This window comes from Nyctereutes procyonoides, unplaced genomic scaffold (genome assembly GCF_905146905.1).
Source record: "Nyctereutes procyonoides isolate TBG_1078 unplaced genomic scaffold, NYPRO_anot_genome, whole genome shotgun sequence".
Classification (NCBI taxonomy): Eukaryota; Metazoa; Chordata; class Mammalia; order Carnivora; family Canidae; genus Nyctereutes; species Nyctereutes procyonoides.
In genome coordinates, this window is record NW_026575134.1 from 28407955 (window position 1) to 28428944 (window position 20990).

A 20990-nucleotide genomic window follows, 5' to 3' on the forward strand; every position below is an offset into this window, starting at 1 on the left:
TGTAAAGGAAGCGTTCTAGGCCCAGGGAACAGCCAGGGTCAAGATGCTACTGTTGGCACAGAAAGGAGGCCCCGTGAAGCTGTAGAAGCTGGAGAAGCAGAGAAGCTAAGAGCAGGAGCTGATGATATAAGATATAGTTGAAGAAAGACTATAAAAGGATGTGGATGCCAGGATGACGTGATCTCACCAATCAGTAGAAGGAATCCGAGTTTTCTTCCCAGTACAAGGAGATGCCCTCAAGAAGATCTCAACTCTTCCACCTGGGGGACTAATGTTGGAAAGGTTATGGGATAGGGAGGATTGTAAAGATACCAAGAAAAACGAATTCTACTTTGAGTTTATATGTTAATATTTCATACGAGTAAGAGAGAAAGTGAGAGAACCCCCAAACCCTTTCAGTAGCTTCATTTATATCTGAAAGGCCCGTTTTTGACACTTCAATCAATCAGTGGGCGCCATTAATCTGCATATTGTGTTACAAGAAGCTGCCTTTCTTCTCAATTTTCCTTTTCTTTTTGTTCTTCTCAGGAAATTAATTCATGTCATTTCCATTTGAAATCCCGTGGCATTTGACTGCACAGGCACTTAGAGGCACCCTTCTATGACTTGAAGCGCAGTGTAATGGCATCGCTTGTCAGCAGCGCTGCTTTCCATCTTAAGGAAAAAGAGTCTGGCCCCTCAAGATACATATAGAAAATGGCTTGATACATGACTGTAGGTGTGTGTGGGGGGGGGGGGGCTTCAAAAGGGTTGACTTTGGTGACTGATGGTTGTCAGTTTGGTTCTTAACATTTTCCCAGTGTTGGGTTTTGCTGTGAATGGAACATTTGAACAAGTGTTTATAAGATGTCATCGATTTCACTTTAGAAATGTTGCTTTCTAAAAAGGCTCTACTTGGAAACTTTGGGAGCATTTTCTGCAGTTTAATAGTCTGACACGCTGATTTGTTTTAGGACAGGCTGAATAATGTCAATCACACTGTTCTGTTGATCTGCGCAGAAACACTTCTCAAAGTAGACATATTCCGATAAAAGCATAAAATTTAAGAGTCCTAAGGGCGCCGAAAGGCCATCAGTGGAGGCCATCAGACTTTAACACCTTTCATGTCATTAACATGAATAAATATACGGTGGCTTGACAGAGTGTTCCCGAGTATTTATTTTACCAGATATTTACTGTTCAAACATCACCAAATAAAAATTAGGAAAAAGGAAATTATAGTTGTAAAAATATAGGAAAGAATCACAACCTGAAGATAGTTGCTTTCAATTCAACTAATTAATAGGACAAACCTACTACATTGCCCTCACTTGCCTCATTTTGCCATAGTGGGCCGGTGGACCTTTAATCGAGGACAATGTTTGCAATTGCCTTGTCCAAACTAAGCCTGCCTTAGAGACCCACCCACAACCACGGGCTGTGCTTGAGCAGCTCCAGTGACAGTTTTACCTGGCAGCCCGTTCCCTGTTCAGAGAGCTTTATTTTTAGGAAGTGCTTCATTATACTGCAGGAAGTTATGTATAGTCTCCATCTAGAACATCACACATTTCCATACACATACACAAATGAGCAAACAACAAGCATGCACATTAATGAAATTTTGTAGATTCTAACACTTGGCATGTTTTATACCAATCTCCTCCTCTCTAATCCCAAAGCTGTTGCCTTTGTTTGCATCCTCACAAGCTCCCATAGTTTCCAAATTGCTCTCCTAGGTCTGCTTGTTCTCCAATTCATCTGCGTAATGCCCCTTGAAATGTCTTTTGAAAATCCCAAACTTACCATGTTACTCCTTAACTTAATGTCCTTCGATGATACCCCTTTGTTTTTTGGATGAACTCCTTCCAACACACACACACACACACACACACACACACACACACAATCCTTGATCTGGCCACTGTAGGATCTTGACATTTCTTGGCATTTCAGCTCTTTCCCTGCCATACATTCTCCTTAAGCTTCGACCCTAACATATTTTCAGTTCACCTAACATACAGACAATGAATGTTTGTCGCATTCTAACTCAGGTCCTCACGATTCCAATCTTGCTGCTCTTGGCCCTACTGCATGGTCTGGGATCAAGCATATCCTCTTGCAGAGGATACACTTACCCTTTCTAAAAATGTAAGCACCTCTGAGGAATAATGAAAAGTTGTTAATACTTTGCCCAGTTGTAGCCTACAGAACCCACGGAAATCGGTACTAAGTGAAAATTTTGTTAAATAAGTGAATGAATTGGATTAGATTGAATTAAATTGTTAATTAGCACCTATTTGCAAATGTGTTTATTTTGTGTGTGTGCATGCGTGTGTGTTTCCTGGAGAAGGGAAATACCTATGATTGAGGCCTTAGGCTTATATAAGGATGAATAAAAAAGGAAAAGAGACCCAAAGGGGGCGGGGGGTAGTTCTCTTCAAAGATAAAAGCTTTGTTCCAACATCATAATTTGGCCACCTTCTAACCCTCGAGATTTAAAAAAAAAAAAAATAATTGAGAATAGAAAAGGTGGGAAAATTCAGTGGACTTTTTAATGCAGCCACTAAAATAAGAATAATAACAAAATATTTGGTTTTGAGTAATTGTTATTAAAAGGTAAAATAGGAAAACACATTTCCATGCAGCATCATTTGTTTTCTGTATCTTTGATGTTTTCCCCACCTTTTTGGAATATAATTGACCTATAACATTGCATGACTTTAGGATGGACAGTGTTATGATTTGACACATTGTGAAAGGACTATCACGGTAAGGTAACACCTCCACCACTCGCCTCATAATTACCTTTCTTAAGGAAGAGGGTGAGGACTTTAAGACCTACTCCTTCAGCAGCTTCCAGGTCATTAACCACAGTCATCATTTGATCCCTGAAACTTCTTCATCTTATAACTGGATGTTTGTGCCCTTTGAGGAAGTTTGTACCCTAATTCCCCGAGCCCCAAGCCCCTGGCAACCACCACACTATTCTCCTTTTCTAGGAGTTCAGCTTTTACAGGATCTCTTTCTCTAATTTATTTCACTTAGCATACAGTAAAATAATTAGCATAACCAGATGGACTTCAAGATCCAACTGTGTTGTCAAAAATGTCCTTCCTTTTCATGGCTGAATAATATTCATATCTATCTTCTGTAGTGGCTGCACTGATTGATAGTCTCACCAACAGTGTACAAGAGTTCCCTTTTCTTCAAACTCTGGGCAACACTTGTTACTGCTTGTCTTTTTTTTTTTTTTTTTTTTTTCCTAAGGGATTGAATCTAATTGAGTTTAAATGGTTTTTTGGTTTGTTTTTGTTGTTGTTGTTGTTTTTTTTTTTTTTTTTTTTTTTGGGAAAGATGGACGGGGAGAGGGGCAAAGGGAGAGGCAGAGAGAGAATCTGAAGCAGGCTCCATGCCCACCGCACACAGCAGATATGGAGCTCAATCTCACGATCCTGAGATCATGACCTGAGCCAAAATCAAGAGTTGGCCACTTAACCAACTAAACCACCCAGACACCCTTATCTCCTGTCTTTTTGAGAATGGCCACTCTAACAGGTATGAGACAGTATCTCACCTTGGTTTTCATTCACATTTCCCTAATGATTAGTGATTTAAGCATCTTTGCATGCACCTGTTGGCGATCTGCTGTCTTCTTTGGAAAACATCTATTTAGGTCCTCTGCAATGTGTCATAATTGTTATTTTAGGGGAAATATGAATTGCCACAAGATTTATTTAAACTTTTACTAAAAATCCTTTTTCAGGAAGATTGTCAACTGAAAGTTGTAGTAAAATGTCAAAGCCTCAATCACTTTACCGGTTACCCAGTGTTCAATCCGTTCAATAAGACCACAGTTCCATGACGTGTCTTACAATCATCATCTGCCACAGGGGTACTTATTTTACATCCCATTTCCCCTATAAAACTCATACAGTTGTGGATGGCTTAAAAAAAATCTGTGTAGTGAATCAAAGGATTCTCAACTCCCTCCCATTTTGAAAGTTGAGTCTGAGTACCATTTCTATATATATGCTTATTTTTGGTGGTTAGGGAATTCTTTCGTTCAAATGATAAAGGTGTTTGAATTTTCCTTGTAAATACAACAGATTATTATTTTTTTTCAAATCTGCACCTTCTCCCAGTCATTAACTTTCCTCAAAAATGCTGTGTATGTTAGAAACCTGGACATTTAAAAATGCAGATTGTTTCACATTATTTGAATCATGTGCCGCTAAATCAGCTGGAGGCCTAGAATCACAGATGTGCTAATGCATCTTCAATGTGAAGAGAACTGACTTTTGAAATCTATACACTTCATTTCCTGAAAACACAATAGTAATATGGTGGGGGAAACAAGGCTATCATTTCTCGAATCTGCACTGCATGGCTAATGCTGAAATAAAGTGACATTCTTTAGAAGTTGTTTAGTCTCGAGTGCTGATTTAGCTAGATAAAATGCAGCTGTCTTCTCAAATTACACAACTGGATTCACACCATCTACTAATTCCTGGTGGAGTTTTAAAGATACCTTTATGGCCAATTTTCTTCTCGGTGCAAGGAATCCTAATTTAGACAGTACAAAAATACCACCATGTAGTTTCTATGCACAAATCCCATCTCCCTTAGAAACATTTGATAAAGGAGACTGTGTTTTACAAGTGCTTGGGTCACCATTTAAAAAAGGATTTCTGAAATGTAATTGGGTCTAAATTGATTTAGAACTGGTTGCCAAATTGTCGTACAATTGTCTCTGTCGGCTTTCTTATTACCTTAAGTCACGCCTACAACTTGTCATGGTGCCTAGACAGTCTGAGAAAGGAAGGATCCTCCCTAAGATGATGCTCCCTTTCACTAGTGCTCTTCCTTCCAGATATCATTTGCTCCCGATATCCTCGAAGAAGGAACCTTTTAAGATTTCTTCCAAAATCTGAACTCTCTTGATCGCTATATGGCATCTAATATTCTGATCATCTCTTCCATGGCTGAGTACTTAATTTAGCTCATCTTTAACCCTGCTAATCATTGGACCACAATTTTTTTTTTTTTTGTAGAATGCACCCTATCCCTTGTTCTCTAGCTGCAAAATGGCAAACCCACATCCATCAACTGTATGCTAACATTCATGAAGCTCTTCACCCACTTAGATTTCCTATTTGTAAAGTCCTCTGGGATTGCCAACAGTCCTCACGAATTGCCTCCTCTGCTCCCCGCAGCTCTTTACACTTAGTGCTGGTAAAATTCTGTCCATATCATGTCATCGTTGCTCGTAATTGGCATGCCTACTATTTACCCACTTTCCTCACCCAAGTAGACAGCTCACTCATCCATCAGTCAAAATGTTGTAAGAGGCTAAAGGGCAAGGCACTTTGCTAAGTAACATGGATACCAATAAGTGTTAAAATAACCAGTTCTTCTGCAAATTGACTAATACTGTATTTTTCCCCACTCACCTGTACGGTTATTTTTGTTTTCCTTATTTATTTCTAATAGATATTTCTAAGAAATAGTTACATATTTAAAATAGGAATCCTTTCTCCTATGCATTGTGGAGAGTTTCCCCACTGTGGTTTTCTGTTGTCCATGCGGAACATATTTTCCCCCTTATTGTTTCTTTTTCAGAAGCTTCCTGGCACTAGAGATAGGGTGGCCCAGGTAAGAAGAAAGGGCGGTGGCAAAGGGTCTGCAGAGGAACCTGAGGGAGGTCTCCTAATGTAATATAGTAAATAAAGAGAATCGGGCAGATGTTGAGCCATTTTTGATTAGCACTAACAGACATGATCAGGGCAGTGGGGGTAGGAAAGGAGTCAGTGGCGATTTTCATAATGCATGACACATCATGGGACGTTAATGCCCATCTGTTAAATAACTGACTGATTGAAGGATCCCTTATGCAGAGAATTTTCTGTCCTATAAATCCCAGTCATTGTTCAGGAAATTTGTTATTTGTAAGGGATAGAAATTGGGGTTCATTGCAGTGACCACCCTGATTCTTCGCTCTCTTTTGTCATGTAACCTTACTGTGGCCCCCCATATGGGAGGATGACCTGTCCCATTCCTTGACAATGGGCTCAACTAAGTGATTTGCTGTAGCCAACAGAAAGTCAGCAAATTTGATTCATACAGAAGCATGAAAACGTACCCGTGCCTTTCTGCTTCCTCTCTTGGACTTCTCCTGTTGCCAAGAAATTCGCTTAGGCCAAGCCGATGAAGGGAGAGAGACATCGGGCGTGGAGCTGAGTTGCCCCAGCGACCCCAGCAGAGCCCATTTTAGATCAGCTAACAGTGAACCCAGCCAAGATCAGGAGAGCTGCTCAACCAATCTCTGACTGACCTAGAAAGACTCATGAGAAATAATAAACGATTGCTGATTTCAGCTACCAGGTTTGGGGATGGTTAATTATGCAGCAACAGCTAGCCCATACAGAAGTTAGAATTCTCTGATTAAATTATTGTATTAGTTTTCGGTTAGTAATTGCAGTAAGTACCTCGTCTTTCTAACGTTTGTGTGCCATAGTGAAAAGAACTCCGGCAAGAGCCAAAAGACATGCATGCTTCCATTGCCTAATGTCACAGTCTTAGATATTTATTCATTCAACTCTGCACACAATATTAGAGATAACAACAACAACAACAACAAACCCTCTCGTTAAATCAATCATGCTTTAGGGGGAGAATACAGACGTGAGCAAATCATTTCCACCCGGTGCTATAGGTAATAATAGGAAGTATCTGTTATAACCATGATCTCTGAGGTGAAATAACCTGAGTTAAAAATACCACCTCCATCACCTCCTGGTTGCTCCTATTTAACCTCAACTCTACTTTCATTATCTGTAAGATGGGATGGGGGAAAGAATTACACCTACTTCACAAAGTTGTGGGGAGGATTGCATGAGTTGATATCTGTAACATACTTAGAACATACTTTGAACTTGGCACTCATAAACTATCATTAAATGCCAGTTATTGCTTAAAAAAAAAAGTATGAAAGCACTGAAAAGGGATGCCTGGGTGGCTCAGTGGCTGAGCGTCTGCCTTTGGCTCAGGGCGTGACCCCGGGGTCCTGAGATCAAGTCCCACATCAGGCTCCCTGCATGGAGCCTGCTTCTCCTTCCCCCTATATGTCTGCCTCTCTCTGTGTCTCTCAGGAATAAATAAATAAAATCTTCAAAAAAAAAAAAAAAAAGAAAGAAAAGAAAGAAAGCACTGAAAAGTAAGACTCCATGGGGTGGGAGCTGGGTGGAGCTGGAGCCACTGTAGAAACAGAAACCTACAAATGTGCTTGGACTTGAGTATCTGTATTTCAAGGAGCAAAGAATGGATGACAACTAGGATGTCTTGTAGCTCTGAAATACAACATTCTTGTCTAGCATAACATTTTGGCTAGTATGACACATGCAGTAAGTTCCCACTAAATTCCACATTTTATCATTGAAGTAGTTCTCAAAAGAAGCTGGTCCAAAGAGGTTAATTCACATGTCATCACGTGTGACTATCACGTGTGAGGCAAGCTTGGTGTGATTATCACAGGACAGTCTGGGCCTGTCTCATCGACTCGGAGGTGAAAAGGGACGACGTGTTCCCAGAATTTATAACGTAAAGACCCAAATCATAAGTATGTATCGTGCTTGAATAGAGCAGCTTAAAGCCTGTTAAATCAAGTTAATAAACACCGCAGGCAACATCTGTATTTTCTCAATGTTGAAGCAGAGTGACTGAATTCCTTCTATTTGCTATTTTGTATTTCTGGTTACAAGATGCTGTCCTCTGCTGTCTGCTGAAGATTACACCAGGTAGAGTCACCAGCACACAGTGAAATAACACGATGGTTTTGTTTCACCGACCATAAAGCCTACAAATCAGGGCTGGAAAACAAATAGAGAATTCTGTACGTCCTTCGATACACCTGCCCTATCAGCGCCACGTTCCTCTTCTCCGGGGTCCTCTGGTTTTAATGGCACTTGTCCTGTCCAAGCGTTTGGTAACCCCGACGTGCTCCCTGGAACTGTGACCGCGTTACCGACCCCATTGCTCATCGGGCGATCACCGCCTCTGAACGAGCTCTGATTGGGAACTTCACTTGCACATATACCCCGTCACTGTCCACAGCACCTGGTAACTTCCACTGAATAAGTCTCTACATTCATGTCACGTCCAGTAACAGTTTAGTCTGCGTGTGTATGTGTGGCAGCTTGTTTGCTACTTATTTCAATCCTCTTTGAGCAAGATCACTGGGTGACAAATGTGGCAACTGCATTTCCCCACAGGGTTCCACATTCACCTGTGGGGCTCCGAGCTGAACACCGGGGCCTGCACGCCTGCGGCTGCTTACACATATCCCCCATACAATCCAGCAGCAGCAGCCAAGCCGGGAGAATTGGCAGCGAGTAGATCTGGGTTCAGGACCTGCCTGTGCCATTTACCGAGTGTGCAGCTTTAGCGTCACTTGCCCCAGCTTTCAAATTTCCCAAGGGGTTGTTTGGAGTTTTCAATCCACTGATGTGTGCGGGACGTCAGCAAAAGCCCATGCCCTGAGGATGCCCGGTAATCCCTGGATCAAAAAATTGAAAACCACGTGACTGATGCAAGCTCCTAGGGTGTGACGTGGAAAAAGAAATTGTAGGTGCCGAATGGGAAGCTACATAGGAATGGGAAGCCTTTCCTTTCTCCTTTTGGCTAAACAGCACTGATCCTTCCCTGCTGCTTTGTTTGATAGATTAATTCATTGTGAAAGCCTTTAAAGACGTCTGGTAGGTAGCTAATAATCAGCTTTGAACAACAAATCATTGGCCTTTCCCTTGCTGTCAAAGTCTCTAAAAAGAAAATTTGCATTTCAAATGGCTTCTGGTTTCCTTCAGAACCAGAGGGTAGACTCCTTTGAAGCCATCTAGAGCAACTAGTAAGTGTGCTTTTTAATGGTTTATTAGTTGATAAACTGTAATTGGCATATAAGGGTAAGAGCTTCAAAAGACAAAGTTCTAGTCAACTGCTCACTAATGTCTTAAGTCGATCAATTCAGCATTTGTTTCAAAAGAGAGGCAATGCCATCACGCCTCAACAAGTTCACCTGTTGATGAATTCATAACTCCACCAAAGCTCTCCCAAAAGATGGGGGAAGTTATAATAAATCACAATCCGTGGGTAAAGAAAGGCCTTTCCCCTTGCACATGCTGACATTTAAGACACATATTGGGGCATGTGCTTAGTACCCAAATAAATGTATAGATGTAGCTCTATTCTAAATGTCCTAATGCTAGTTGAGAAAATATCCATGTACTATAAAGGGAACAGGGGGGAAAAAAAGAACATTTGTTGTGAACTTGTATATGCCTCTGATGTTCCCTTAGCAAAAAAAAAAAAAAAAAAAAAAAGTCTAATGGCATCTCTCCTTATGATTAACTCACTTGGTTTAAAAGTGTCTTTCAGCCAAGTACATATTCTGATCTCTCAAAAAGGGAGAAAACCAGCACAAAGATGATGGGCCGGGGAGCCTGGAGCAGGTGCATGTTTGCCCTTCTCGTCCTCTGCGTATACTTCTTAATTTATTTATTTATTTATTTATTTATTTATTTATTTATTTATTTATTTATTTATTTATGATAGTCACAGAGAGAGAGAGAGAGAGAGGCAGAGACACAGGCAGAGGGCGAAGCAGGCTCCATGCACCGGGAGCCCGATGTGGGATTCGATCCCGGTTCTCCAGGATCGCGCCCTGGGCCAGAGGCAGGCGCCAAACCGCCGCGCCACCCAGGGATCCCCTGCGTATACTTCTTTACTGGCGAACGAGTAGCTAGCGGAGAAAGAAAGCAACAGGAATACAGGGCTGGTGTTCTGCGGGGCCCCCGGGCTTCCTGAGATGGCCCCGTGAAGGGGAAGTGTGCCCCTCGCACCCTCCTCCCCACCCAACCCCTTCCCAGGACCTGATGGAAAAGCCTACAGCTGGGAGCAAGGCTGCCGGGATTGAGCTGTCCAGGGAAGGCCCCTGTGCTGACACGGCCTCCTGCCCCAAGGCCCCCTCCTGGCTCCTTCCTGGCCCCTCCTGGTCCCCTCCTGGTTCCCTCCTGGGTTCCCGGGATGAGCGCATCCTGGGCAGCACGCGCGTGGGCCCTCACCTGCTAGCAGCCCGCCTGCCCGGGGTGAGGGGGGGTGGGGTGGAGTGGGGTGTGTGTGTGGGGGAGTGTGTCTCCTGCCCCCCACTCGAGGCAGGGGCCCTTGAGTGTGTGCTGACACTGACATCCTAGTGGGGACCTGGTTTCCGCGCCTTTTCCGTCCCTCCTGGTCCCCTCCTGGTTCCCTCCCGGTCTCCTCCTCGGTTCCTGGGATGATCGCATCCTGGGCAGCAGGTGCAGTGGGCCCTCACCTGAGAGCAGCCCACCTGGGGGGGGTGTCTCCTGCCCCCCCCCCCCCACTGAGGGCAGGGGCCCTGGGTGTGCGCCAACCCTGAGATCCTAGAGGGGACCTGGTTCCCTCCTGGTTCCCTCCTGGCTCCCGGGATGAGCGCATACTGGGCAGCAGGTGCCGTGGGCCCTCAACTGCGAGCAGCCCGCCTGCCTGGGGGGTGGGGGTGGGGGTGGGGTGTGTGTCTTCTGCCCCCCCCCCAGGCAGGGGCTCTGAGTGTGCGCTGACCCTGAGATCCTAGCGGGGACCTGGTTCCCTCCTGGTTCCCTCCTGGTCCCCTCCTAGTTCCCGGGATGAGCGCATCCTGGGCAGCAGGCGCGCGGACCCTCACCTGCGAGCAGCCCACCTGGGGGGTGTCTCCTGCCCCCCCCGTCCCCACCGAGGCAGGGGCCCTGGGTGTGCGCCGACCCTGAGATCCTCGCGGGGACCCGGTTTCCGCGTCGCCCCCTCGGAGGCCCGCAGGGTGAAACCCGTCAGGCTTTTGGAACAGACTGAGCCCCGCGCCCCCGCCCCCGCCCCGCCCCGCCCCGCCCCGCCCCCGCGGCTCCGCGCCCCGCCGTTCCCGCTGCGCCCTGCAGGTGGCAGCGCCGCCCCACGCTCGGGCCCCGCGCGCCCGCGGCCTCGGGGTTCCCGCGCGCCGCCAATCAGCGCCGGGATGACGGGAGGTAATGGGGTGACTGTGTCCCGCCGGGCGGCAGCCGGGGCAGGGGACCGGGAGGACAGGGGGCGAGGCGGGACCCGGGGCGGGGAGCCGGGGGCCAGGCGGGACCCGGGGGGGCGCAGGGCCGGGGGCGGGGTGGGGGCGCCCGGAGCCCTCGGGGCGCGGGGGGCGCGGAGGGGGCGCCCCGGGCACGCGTGTCCCCGCCGGGCCCCGCCGACACCCGCCAACTTGTGGCTCCGGGAGGCGCGCGGCGCAGCGGGGAGCGAGCGCGGACCTGCGGGCGCCTCCGCGGGGGATGCCGCGAGCCAGCGACCGCTTAGGGACCCTCTTCTCTTTCTTTCCTCCTTTCTTTTTTCCCCTTTTTTTACCATTCCTATTTGTTTTACATTTTTAATTCCACATTTTTAATGTTAATGTCACATTTTTTATTTTAATATCCTTCATTCCTTTTTTTCCCCGTATTCCCTCCTTTTTTTTTCCTTCCTCCCCCCCCCCACCGCGCACCCTGTCGCTCTCTTTCCTTATTATGATGATTTTGTGAATTTGCCTCCTTCCTCCCTCCGCCCGCCTCCCTCCTCCTCCCCCTTCCCCTCCCTCCCTCGGCCTTCCCCGTGGGAAATCAAAGCCCCCTTGGAACTCCCCCCGCCCCCCGCACCCCGGATGCGCTGGCCGCCCACGGAGGAGGAGGCGGGGGCCCCCCGCGACCGCGCGCCCCGGTGAGCCCGGCCGCCCACGTGTGCAGGTGCACCTGCCACCTGCAGGACCCGCGCCCGCGCCGGGGTCACGGGGGGGCGCGGCCCGAGCGCAGCGCTGCGCCCCGGGCCTGGAGAAACCCAAGAAGAAGAAAGGAAGGGGGGAAAAAAGTAGCTGCCGGGAGGGGAGGGAGGGGAGGGGAGGGGAGGGGGCGGCGCGGGGCGGGAGGGGAGGGGAGGGGAGGGGAGGGATGCTCGCTTCTTGACAGCTGACGGAGCCTGGAGCTGCTCCGCCGCCACCTCGGCCCCCGCCCCCGCCCCCGCCCCCCGTTTAACGTGAGATTATGAAATTGCAGAGGCGGCGGAGGGAAGGAGACGGGCTCTAGCCGGGACCCGGGCGGCGGAGAGGGAAGGACGCTGGCTGGCCCGGGGGCTGGCACCGAGAACCCAATTGCGCACTGGGTTGTGATGAGAAACCTAATCAGATCTTTGGAGAGGGGCCCGGCCTGGAGGCTGGCGACCGGGGGGAGCTGATCCCCAGGTTCTTCGGAGGAGGAGCTGGGGAAGAGCAATCCACCATGTAACCGGAGACTTTTTTTTAAATATTTTTTTTATTTATTTTTTAATTTGTATTATTTTTTTAACCCCCCTTTTGGTGGCGGTGGCGCTTGGGTGCCTTGCAAACATGAAGGATGCGGGACGCAGCTCTCTGTTGGACCCGAACGCAGTGGACGGACTGATTGTGCAAGAGAGGCGGAAGAAGGGAGGTTTTCCTTGCAAGACCTGGATCCTAACACAAACGTGTGTGTGCGCGCACAGGGAGCCTCGGGGAATGCAATAAGCCAGTGTCAGACCCACGGGGCTTGGTGTGCTCTGACATACATAAATCATAATAAAACAGCCGTGCCTCCCCCACCCTCCCCCTTTCCCCCAAAAGGATGATTGGAAATGGAGAACGGAGGATCCACAAAGGAAAAAGTATGTTCGCTGTTCTCTATCAAGGAGAAAGTAAGCCAAGGAGATTATTTTCGGAATTCAAAGTTTGGGGCTTTTTTCTTTCTTTCTTTCTTTTTTTTTTTTTTTTTTTTTTTTTAGGAAAGTGAAGACCTGCTATGGTGGCGGTGTTTTCTTTCCTTTTTTGAATTTCCCACAAGAGGAGAGGGGATTAATAATACATCTGCAAAGAAATCTCGGAGAAGAAAAGTTGACCGCGGCAGAATGAGGCATTGATTGGGGGGGGGGGGGGGGGGAGAAACCAGCAGAGAGCACAGTTGGATTTGTGCCTGTGTTGACTAAAATTGATGGATAATTGCAGTTGGATTTTTCTTCATCAACCTCCCCCCCACCTTTTTTTTTTTTTTCTTTTTGGTGTCAAGATCATGCGTTTTCACTTGTTCTTAACCACCTGGATTTCCATCTGGATGTTGCTGTGATCTGTCTGAAATACAGTGAGTGATCCTTATTTTCTTATTTTATTGATGAAGAAAATGCCCATTCGTTTAGCGTTCTCGGTTCCTTTATCCCCTCACCCCCTTCAGTGTGATTTTTAAAGACCTGGCTTGAAGGGGTTGGGGTGGGGGGGATGAGTGGGAAGAGAGAGAGGGTGGCCCAGGCGTTTGTTCCATCAGGTTGTGCTCACCAGTGAGCTGGTTTGCTATAATGATGCAGGTTGTCTGCATCCTGGGCAAACGCCTTTGCAATCGTTCACTAGAAAAAAAAAATCTCCCCAAGAAAGCCGCTGCAGTGTGGGGTGCCTGTGCTGAGTGATTGACACTCTAGAATGTGTTTAAGTTGCATGGCAGCCCTGGAGTTGGAGGCACAAATGTTTAGCCATTGGAAATCGAAGGGACCCAATTTAAATTTCATTATCCAACCTGACATTGCAGATCAACCGAATGTATTAACACAAAAATATGATAATAAACCAGGCTGGGGAAGGCTGGCTTCTGGCGGGTGGGTGGATGGAGGGAGGGAGAGTGGGCAGGGGGGAGGAAGTGGTGGAGAGAGGTGGCTGCACTTTCCTCTCTCTCCCTCCCTCTCCCTCTCTCTCTCTTTCTCTCTGTCTCTCTCGTGCATACCAGGGCCAAGCTCAAATGTGGTCTTCGGATGACCTAGGTTCCCACCAGTGCTAAGAACGGGCGGGAGGACCCACTTCTTTTCAACCCCACCTCCCTTCAAACCAACCACTTCTTTGGAAGCAGAAAGGCTGCACAGAGATGGAAGGTGGCTTGGGCAGTTGGCTTGGGTTTTGCCAGAAACCTCCCCAACATCCCCAAGACAGGGCTCTGGAGGAAAGGCAGACATGTAGTGTCCTGTGGTAACTTAGACAAGCAGCTGAAGGAAAGGTCCGTATGTCGGTGCTTCTCATGTGCCAGCTTTGTCTTGGGAGAGAGAGAGAGAGAGAGAGAGAGAGAGAGAGAGAGAGAGGCCGATAAAGAAAAATAAGAGAAGGCTGAAAAGGCTTAGAGAGCCCAGGGGCCTGGAGGGGCCTGGAGCATCACCCCTCTTTCCGTCTTCTTCCTTCCCCATGGCTTCCAGGGTCAGGGAGCTGGCTGGCTGGCTTCCTTTTCCTAACAGAACTCCTCCTCTTCATCCTTCTCTATTCCTCTCTGGGGTCTTCCATCAGAGTCATGGACTCACATAACTTTAGAGCCAGAGGACTCCTCCGAGACCTCACGCCCGTAAAACTAGGAAACTGAGGCCTAGAGATGCCATAATTGTGACCGGCAGCCGAACCTTGGGAGACAGGTAACTCACAGGAGCCTTAACCAGCAGACGAAAGTCAGTCTGGGATCTAAGCTGGACAAGAATCAACCATACACAGCCTGGCTCCTTCTGTCCCCACAGCTGCCATTTTTATCCAGAAGGGTCAAGGAAGGGGCCTGTCCTGAGAGCTTGAAATAAACTCTGAGCGCTCTGGACCTCAAGAGCAGCCCGTCTCCAATATCCACATGCTGTCTTTGACTTGTTTTAAGCAGCAGAGCTCGGATGTTTTAAGTAGCAGAGCTCAGATAACCCTAGTTTTAACACTAAAAAAAAAAAAAAAAAAAAAAAAAAAAAAAAAAAAAAAGCCCCAACTCGGGCATATCCCAAAGGAGATAAGAGGCAGACACCTCCTGGGTCGCTCCACGGTGTTGGGCACATTTAATCTGGTGAGTGGTGGTCCCTGGAGAGCCATTAAGCACCTCGGAGTTAGATTTATATTAGAGAGGTGATAATAGAAACCAGAAACACCCTGCTGAAAGCCTCTGAGTCTGTCCTCACACTCACATCATCTATTCTTATCCTTTTCATTACTCCTTAACCAGCCTGCAGCTGAGCACTTCTTTAATTTATTTTTCTGGGCACATGTTTCCTGTTGGGACACAGATGGGGCAACACATTTATCAACCTATGAACATAATCGTGCAGGATTATTTTTATTTTTTTCCGCTCCCCCGAGCTCCTTGCAGGCTATCGCCGACCTTAGGATCCCTTGCAGGTTTGTGTGTGTTTATTTGCTTTTTTTTTGTGGTTCGTTCTGGTTTTTACGTGGCCATGGGGAGGTCTCTGCTTGCGATCACAGATTGACTCAAGTTCTCTCAAGTTGCTCTTAAGTTGCAACGTAGCACAGCTGACAAACGGAGAAAGAAAACAGTGCTCTGATGTATTTTTTTTTTTTTTTTTTACTGCTCAGCTCTGGACTTCACGTGGGAAACCCACGCAGTCTTGCAGTCAGCCTGGCGTCTGCCAATCAGTGGAGGTCTGTCTTTCTTTTCCTTCCTTCCTTCTTGCCTTCCTTCCAGCCACCCTTCCTTCCTTTTTTGAATTCAGATGTCTTCACCGCTACTCCAGTTAGACCTCCCAGTATGTTCCTCTGTTAAACGTTGTCAGCTCCCCTCAGCCCCCCACCTCCCCCCAACACTAGTGGGACATGTGCAAATGTCTCCCTGAGAAGGAGAGGGAAGGAGGGAAGGGCTGGTGGGCGTGGGGGATGGAGAGAGAGAGGGGGTACAGGTATGTTTAAGGTTGTGGGCTGAAACGTGTCCTCCCACCCACCACCACCTAACATGTTCTGTGGGGCTAGAGCGGATGGAGCATCTAGGGTGGCATCATGCTTTGTGCACCTGGTTAGGGACCCATTGCCCAGCTGGGGGGCGGGGGTGGTGGTGGCTAGCTCCTTTCCTTTGATGTGCAGAGTTGGCCCAGCGTGTTAGGCAACTTGCTGGAGGACGGAAGGAAGAGTTAGGAGCAGGCCAGACCAGGAAAGTTACCCCGTGGCAGCTCATTCCAGGGCCAAGCCAGGTGCCCAACGAGCGGCCTTTATGAATAGGGTGGTTGGTCGTATACTCAGATTCTGCGGAGGCCGTAGGCCCGGAAAGCTGCTGGATTTTGCAAGTTTTGAAGTTACTTTTTCAAATGCCCCCCCCCCCCACTCTGCTGTCATTGCTGCGCGCCCTCGGGGCAACAGCAACTTGAATTGCTCCCGACACTCAGTTTTCTCATCTCTCTAATGGGAACGATAATGTCAACAAATTAGAAATTGTTTTGTGAATTAAGAGCAACATTACGCAAAGCCCCGAGCGTCATAGGCCCTTTAAGGAGGGCTGTTGGTTCTGGTTGGTCTCCGATCCATTTGGCTTAACTTCCTGGGAACTAGTACAGACTGGCTGAGCCCTTTACCAGTCCTAGTGGTTACACTTGAGCCCCGGGGAATGTGCCACCAACCTTACAGGAGTGGCCACATTCCTCTTTTGATGTCTTATCAGGACAGATTGGCTGCAATATTATCGTTTTAGATATGAAATGCTGCTTCAGGCCAGAAGCTGAAAAATCAGGATTTTTCTCCTTAAAGTACAGAAGCCTGAATCTCAGCAAAAGTAATACTGGAGGAAGATTTTAGGGGAAAATAATGCTGTTGTGTATACTTTCGGTCTAAAAGTTGCGTATGATGGCTCCTATATATTAAATGTATAATTTTAGCTATCTGTTACATCGCCTGCCTCCGGAATGCTCCAAATACAGGCAGATTTCTCGGCGATTGTATAAAGTAGGCAGTGTAACGCTCCGTCGCTAATAGGAAGGGCCCCAAGTCCCCAACTTGGATGCACAGTCCCCCGGATAGAAGGAACCCCGGTGTCAGTTAAACACCCGTCGTGGTGGGATGAAGGCAGGACGGAGTGCATGAAATCCAGATTTCCTGTAGACACACTTGTCTTTGTCGTTCGCACGCGCTGATGTTCCAGCACCAGCCTGCCGGTGGCTTCCCGAGGCAGCCAGTCGCGGTCATTGCTCATAATTTCATTGTCCGCGACGGCAGCCCGTGTGCTGTCCGTTTCCTCAAGATGTTTCCGGAGACCTGTTCTCTCTTGGAGGGGAAAAGCGTCCCACTGCCTCAATTATTGTCCTCCTAGACAGCCTACCTGCAGAGGGTCACAGGACAGCCAGGCTCAGCAATTGCCCACCGGAGGTTTATACGGTTTCTGTCCACTTAGGAAAACAATTTAAAATCTGTTAATTTTGGGGGGGGGGGGAGGAAGCAGGCTGAAGCTCATCATTTTCCCTAAGGAGAGATGGAAATCATCGATGAAAGTCCTTCCCATTTCATAACATCTTACTTCTTTGGCGTGTTTTGTAAAAGCGACTAAGAAATTAGGCGAACTTGGGCTCTGGCGTCTTCCGTGGACTCGAATATTCAGCTCTGCCCTGGCACGCACCGCGTGACCTCCCTGAGGGGTCTGTGTGCTCATCTGTAAGGCAGAGGTAATAACCCCCACGTAGAACTGACGGCCACGGGGATGACTGCATGTGTCATGCACACTAGGCATTCAATGAATGCATGCTTAAACTGAGCATCAATGATTTTAGTTTAAGTGGAAAAAAAAACACATAAAAACTGGTATGGTCTTGTTTAGGGAAGCCGTTCCTCTGAATTCGTGTTGGTAAAGATTTTTAAAAGGTGGGCTACATTAAGGAGGCGGGAGTAACACAAATAGGTACATTTTTGGTAAGAGCCTCTGCTTCTTTAAGTCTTTATTTTAATCACCAGGTGCTCATCGTGGCACGTGCCCTCCTCAATCCCCATCACCTGTTCCCCACCCACCTCCTCACCCCCTCTGGTCCCATCAGGCTGCTCTCTATAGTTAAAAGTCTGTTTCTCAGTTTCTCTGTCTCTCTCCCTTTGCCCATTTGTCGTGTTTCGCGAAGTTCCTACACTTTTAAAACCTACCTGGATGTGCTTCAGTGAATGGCGTTCCCTCAGGAAAGCCCGAAACATGCTTAGCGTATCATGGAACGTAGACTCCGTGTTCCTGTAAACTTTCCTTAGATCACCGAGTGCTTTGTGACACAAATATGAAAATATCAGTGATTTATAAATTGTGTCTTGGAAGACTCTCCAAGGTAAGCAAGAGCCTCTTGCATCTTACTCTCCTTCAAAATGATTTCTCTGGAGAAATGTAAATTGGACGGTTGAAATCGTGGTGCGGCTGAGACAGTGCGCTTGTCCCGCTCCCTGGCGGCAAGAATCGCGTTTGTCCCCTGGCGCGTTCCCGGCACCTCGGGAAGCTGAAATAGTGTGCAAGTGTGCAAATAGTCTTCGAATGACGAACTGGGTCTAGTTTGAGACATCCCCTCCAAAAAACCCAAATGCCTGTGTGTCTGCGTGTTTGCACCTGCGAGCGGGAGCACGCATACCTGCAAGGCCGCCGGCTCTCGGGAATCTGAGAAATACCAACGGGTGTGCTGACTGTGCACGTAGTCACGTCCGTACACACGCGCACAGATATTAAGCAGCTACCGAGGGGCTTCCTGAAGTCACACAAGCGCAGGCCTGAAAGGTGATGCAGTGTATATTTCCTACCCTTGGTGTGGCCAGTAATGGGCTGCAACAATTCCTCTAAGTCACTTTGCCTCTCTTAGGTCAGCCTTATAGTCTCCTCTACAAATAGAGGCACAAACTAAGATTCCTTCAAGCTATGATTTTTGGCTTCTGCATTCCTAGTTGACTACCTAGGGACTCAGGATTCCTAGCAGCATCCTATCCATAGTATCCTATCCATACCTAGCGGTATCCTATACCATTCCTGGCAGCCTCCTATCCATACCAGGATACTAGTTGTTGCAATGCGGACTGTAGTTCTCTGAGAGGAGAGCAGAGCCACTGTTACCATGGTCGGTATGGAGGGTAAAAAAATAAAATAAATAAAATTTCTTAAAAAGTGAAGGAACTCTCTAGAGCGTTTGTAGGGGAACCATAAAGCGGTTTGAAATAGGCAAGCATTGCGTCCCAACTTTGTTTCCCACCTGTTAGCAGGTGGATCCTGAGGAGCAATTCACCTAGCAAGGTCTCGGTTTCCTCAACGATCAAAATGGAAATAATGTTTTATGCCGTTGTTTTGGGAGCTCTGAGATGTCTACGTGTTCGGCCCTTGGTCGGTGTGTACTAAATGCTACCCCTCTTCTTTTTGTTGAGATCCTTGGTTATTTTTCACAGAAATGGGAACATTGACCTGAAAGTCTTGTGCGTTGCTTTATACTTTATACTGACGATGTAGGAGTTTTGTCTTTTGTTTTTTGTTTTTGTTTTGTTTTTTTGCTGACTTTGCTATCAAAGTCGGTAATATTATCTTTGACGATCTTTTCCAGCGTCACTCATATGTATGATGAACTCTACGATGATGAAACACTTGTGTAAGGTTGATAGACTTATTTCTGCTTCTGCATAAGCTGATGGCAGATTTCTATGCTTATGTCATGGGAGCTTTGAACAGTTATGGAGGTGACAAGTATGATTTCTTGGTTGCCGTAGTGACTACCATTGATCTACTGAGCATTCGCTATGCACCGGGCACTACGTCGAAATTATGTATTTCTCTGCTCGCTTCTCGCCTGGGGAACTGAAACACAGAGAGGCTAAGTCATTTGTCCAAGGTCATATAGCAACTAGTCCGTGGAGCTGCAAGTAGAAGCTACATTTCTTGTGACTTTAGGCCCCGGGATGAGAATCAGTAAATCCAAACCTGTTGACTTGGGAACACACACACCAGCGCGCCACTGTGCGGCCTCATGTCAGTCTGGACATTCTCATTGAGACCCAGATGGCTGCAGGCCCCCCTCGCCCTGCTTCCTCTTAGCACAAAGGTCACGGCGAGATGCTGAGGACATGTGGATGTCGCACATTTTTGTCGGTCTTCGGTTGCAGCCAAGTGTGCATCTAAGTGAGAAAGGGACCACTCAGAAACCCTTGCAAGCAACTGCCCCAAGTCGCTCACCATCCGAGCAGAAGGGCTAAAGGGCCGGGAGACCTTCGGGGACCCCACAGCTGTGTGCGACATCAGGTCACGGCTGACATTAAGTTCGGTGCTCAGTTAGGATCGTGCACGAACGGGGGGTGCCCCGACCGGTGGGCACCCGGGCTCTCAGCAGGGTTAATGCATCTGCTGCTCCTGCCACCAGGGCTCCCTGTGGCCTCCTGAGACCCACCACAGGGCTAAGGTGCTGCTCACCCTCCCCGCCTTTACTAGGCTCAGCCCTCCTGCCCCCCCTTAAATGTTGAGGCCGCCCCCCTGGGGATTTGTCCCACTCTCCATCTCTCTGCGCCCCCAACAGATGTGGGCTGGGCTTATGGTGAGAGAGGAGCTGGGCACCCAGGCCCCGCCGGCTCTGGCCCCCTGCAGCCCTGCTCACGCTACCCTCAAGGCTTGGGCACTTCTAGTTTCAGGCGCCACCAGCACCTCGTCCACGTCCCTTGCACCCAGTGACTCCTCCAGTCGCTCATCAACCTTCTCTCTGTCTCAAACCCAGCTCCCTAGTCCCTCAGTGGTTTGGAGTCGGCTCCTTCTCTGCTGGATGTCTGCTGGTGATGCCGACTTTCTCCCGTGCAGCCCGTTCATTCTTTCTCTGAAAGCACGAGTCCCTGAAACATGGCGGGACGTCCTCTTCTCTAGACTCTAGAAATCCATTTACAGACGGAGCTCGGACTCCTCCTCTTGCTGGAAGGGTCTGGCCCACCTGCACGCACCTCTCCGCCGGCCTGCATCCCCTGCAGCTACGCAGGCTGCGAGCGGCTCAGGCTTCCCGAGGCCTGAACCGTGCTTCTGGCAGATGCTCAGATGTCCAACCTCAGGCCAAGTCCCCTCCTCTGGGAAAACCTTCCCCAGCCTCCCTAGAGCCCCCCAGGCGCCCTGTCCTCTACATCAGCCATTTATTTATTTATTTATGTATTTATTTGTTTATTTATTTGTTTATTTATTTATTTATTTGTTTTTTTACATCAGCCT

General features: G+C 47.9%; 1 protein-coding gene across 1 annotated transcript in view; it reads left to right on the forward strand.

Annotated features, from left to right (window-relative positions):
* The first annotated feature begins 13058 nt into the window (after positions 1-13058).
* LRRC4C (leucine rich repeat containing 4C) overlaps positions 13059-20990 on the forward strand; it is a 155524-nt gene continuing 147592 nt past the window's right edge. Inside the window, exon 1 of the mRNA XM_055301135.1 lies at positions 13059-13178. The gene's annotated coding sequence lies outside the window, so the exon portion shown is untranslated. The remainder of the gene's footprint in view (positions 13179-20990) is intronic.